Genomic DNA, 3,976 nt, shown 5'->3' on the forward strand with positions numbered 1-3,976 from the left:
AAAAAAAAAAAAAAAAAAAAAAAAAAAAAAAAAAAAAAAATGTGGTACAGCTGTCAAACACTGGCCCAGTTCAGACTTCCTGAAATGGAAGCTGAGCGCGCAGAAACTGCTCTCCAGGAGGCCCAGATAGTGTGTTGTCAGTCCGCCCAGAGCACTTGACCTCACAGTCAGCCCCTGTTTGGGGTCAGAGACAAGCAGCGATAGTGCCTTGGGCCATACAGTGGACAGTCAAAAAGAGAGAGCAAAGTGCCCCAGAGGCCAGAGGAAGCAGACTTCAGACAGGACAGCACTTCGAAGCCCACCGGGGTGGCATTCTTCTCATAGGTCTGCCCAAGGCAGAGCATCCCTATCCCTGGTAACACCCACAGGGGCCTCCTGCCCCTCCTAGGTGATGGGGCCACGGTCTCTAGACACTGCAGGGCAGTCTTCCACCCGCAGGCTGTAGGGGCCTCGTCTCTCAAGCTTCCCGGAAAGTGAGCTGAAGACCCCCATAGAAACACGTCTGCACCCAGCCTCCTCCAGCCGGCTGCCAGGATGCCTAGATGCACGTCAGGGCTCGCTCAGCCAAGGACGTAAAACATTGGGACCAACTTAGCGTCCAGCCAGAGAGTACCGCCGTGCAGCCCAGATCCCAAAAAGGTCTCGAGCTTGAGAACAACTTGGACTACGCGGCAAGACACCCCCGACCCCACCCCAGCATGCCAGCCTTTCTAAAGCCACCCCACACACACACACCAACCCTGGCTTCCTCCCTACAAGGAGGAAAGTTGATATAAAACACATCTGAAGGCACGAAGAACTGTAACCAGGAAGATGGGTGCACGAACGCCCCTCCCCTTCTCGCGCGGCAACACGTAGCAGATCGTCTGCAGCCTCTGAGGGGGCAGTCCAGGAAGCCCCGTGCTGAGGCCCGTCTGACGCCTTCTGTGCTAACAGCGCACACCCACTGCTCAGTACCTTTCACTTACCCCTGAAACAGAGATGACAAAAATCCTACCCTGCCCCTGCAAAAGAAAACGTGCCTGAGAACACGGGGCTGTCCTAACACGCTGGCTGAGCTTCCCTGTGTGGAGGTGGAGGCCATGACCTACTGCAGTGATAAATATACAGGGTGCCAGGGCCTTGCAGGGGCATGACTGGGCCTTCTTCTTGACATCTGAGTTCCTGTCCAGGCAAAGATCCCACAGTGCTGCCGGGCCGAGGACGAGAGCTCAGCCACTCTGGTCTGGTCTGTGGAACTGGGAGAAAATGTAGATTCTCAAAGACTAGGAACGATTCTAGACGACTTAGGGCTGTCTAAATTATTCAAGAGCGTTTGCCTACTCAAAACATGCAGTAGGATGACAGAATCCAAAGATGGTTAACTTTGGTGATCTGATTTGCTTTGGTTAGCATCAATTTTGGCTTAAAAAAAAAAAAGTCCTTATAAAAAACAACAAAAACATTGTGTGTGTGTGTGTGTGTGTGTGTGTGTGTGTGTGTGTGTGCCCGCGCACGCGTGCATGCATGCGCATTCGGACTAGGTTCCGTATGATCTCTTGTTCACTGCATTTTAATTGGCTATGGTTTTCTGCAGTGGTCTCTGTCTATTGCAAAGAGAAATTTCTTTGATGAAGGGTGAACACTAAACTTGCCAGTAGGGATAAGGGTAAATATTTAGAGTGTATTAGGAATCATGGAGGCTTAGTAAAGTTGGTGGCAGTATGTTTCCTCCAAAATCCATCACTTCACCGGCGCTCAGTAGTTGGCTAAGTCTCCCTAAGTCCAATCAGACAGCTAGTGGTTACAGCCAGGACGCGAGTGGCACTGCTGCGCTTTCAGAACTGTCGGGCCTCGACGGGCATTGCTGTAGTTCACAGGCATCACAGCCGGGTAGGGCTGTTGGTCGCTTCCCTCCTTTGGAGGCCTGTGTGGCATCTTCTGGTACCGTGAAAGTTAGTCCTCAGTAAAGGATGCTTTCAGCTCAAATCCAGCTCAGGTCCTCCAGGTCCTGGGTCCAAAGGACATTGTATCTTCAGTATTTGTTTATTTTCTGTTTGAGTGAGGGTTTCATAAATCCGAGCAGGCCTCAAATACATCGTGCGGCTGACCCAGGCTCCACCTGCCTCCATCTCCTGAAAGCTGGGGTTACAGGCCTGTGCCACCACCACCCCAGTTTCATACATTGCGAGAGATTGAATCCAGGGCTTCATGTATTAGCATGTATAGCATAAAGCCATAGACCAACTAAACTTGCCTCATGCCATTTGTCATGGCCTAAACAAGGTAGAAAAGTCTTTTTGAGAATGTACACGTAATTTCTGAAGTCTTTAAAGAGTGTTCTTTTTTTCACGCAACTTAAATGCAAAGCAACGGGTTAGAAATCAGTGGCTTTCTTACAAACAGATACCTTCCACAGCAGTAGTCAGTGGCTGTTTTCAGAAGGATTTTGCATGTGTCTGTGACATCTGTATTCACAGGGGAACAGGTGGGTGCTTTCAATTAGCATCCCTCTTGACTCTATCGTCACTTGCACGTTTTGTAAGTGAACAGAATCTATTCTATCTTCTCTCGGTTCTGTGACAGCAACTCTGAGGATGGATCATCGTTCTTTCCACTGTATTTCACAACACAGCAAAACTTGGAGGCTGGACTGTCTGCATCTTGATGTTTAGTGTCCGGTGAGTCTTTTCTTCACACTGACCAGTCCGGCACCTCCTCTGAACTGCTTCTCTTTGGAAGAAGGCTTTCCCTGCTCCCCAGCCCTGAGCCCCTCAGGTATCACATATAGCCATATGTACTGTCTTGTGGAGGTCCGGACTGTAGGAGGCCATTAAAGCAGCATTTCCAATGCACGGTGCTGCGTCTGTGTCCCTAAGCTCACACAGTTCTACAGGGAAATGCTCAGGATCCCCTAGAATACTGCTGTGATGGGTGGAGGGGGAGTGCCCCATCCCTCAAATGTTCTGGATATCTGAACTATATTGAGCTCTGACACTGTGTTCAAAAATCTAAATTTCAGAGCTTTTCAGATTTGGGGGTTTTTGAATTAAGAACTAGTAACAACCATGTAAACATCCCCAAATACAAATTCTGAAATGCTTGGTCCCAACTGTTTTGGCTAAGGAATACTATTCTGGTTTGATGTGAGACGTCCTGTAGAACTAAAGAGATGGCTCAATAATTAAGAGCATGCTCTGTTCCTCCAGATTCCTAGCACCCACATGGTGGCTCACAGCTGTCTGAAACTCCAGTTCTGGGGTATCTGATGCCATCCTCTGGCCCCTGCAGACAACAGGCATGCATGTGGTACACAGACACACAGAAGGCATGCAGGCAAATTACCCAAACACATGATCACACACACACCACTAGCTCATCTGTTTGAATTAGTTCAGCTTGGTCCCTTGTCGCTGGTGCTGTTCTGGAAGGTCTTCTCAGTGGAGAAAGTGGGTGACCATGTAATGGGCCTTGCCGTTTATGGCAGACCTCCCCCAGCCTTTCCCTTACTTCTCTCCACCATGCCTTCTCTGCCATATCTATCCGCCTAGACCACGGGCTAAAATAACCCCTTCCTCCCTTAATTTACTTCCCGACAGGTATTTGGCCAAGTCAGCAAGGGAAGTAACCACCACAGATGCCCAGTTTGTGGCCTCTAATCCTCCAGCCTCCTCCTAACCCCCACCAGCTCCGTGTGTGGGCTCTCCGTGATGCGTCATGACCCCATCCTACATACTCCTGCTTGCTCCTCCCCACGGCCTTCACTTACAAAAAACCTCAGCTTCCAGCTCAGTTCTCACCAAGCCCTGCCCCTCTGTGCAGCCTTTGGCTGGTAATGACACAATATGACATCATATTTATCATGGCTGGAGCTATGTTACCTTTTTCCACCCAAACAGGCTGTCCTGGTTCTTCATGGTCATGCTGAGCTCATGGCCAGGACTCCAACATACACACACACACACACACACACACACACACACACACACACACACAC

At 49.7% G+C, this 3,976-nt stretch overlaps 1 protein-coding gene across 1 annotated transcript in view; it reads right to left on the reverse strand.

Moving 5' to 3' along the window:
• The window catches only part of Cryl1 (crystallin lambda 1), a 111,483-nt gene that overhangs the window by 27,347 nt on the left and 80,160 nt on the right, over positions 1 to 3,976 (reverse strand). The window lies entirely within an intron of this gene.

The sequence above is a fragment of the Psammomys obesus genome, unplaced genomic scaffold (genome assembly GCF_907164565.1).
Source record: "Psammomys obesus unplaced genomic scaffold, mPsaObe1.curated_primary_1811, whole genome shotgun sequence".
NCBI classification, from domain to species: Eukaryota; Metazoa; Chordata; class Mammalia; order Rodentia; family Muridae; genus Psammomys; species Psammomys obesus.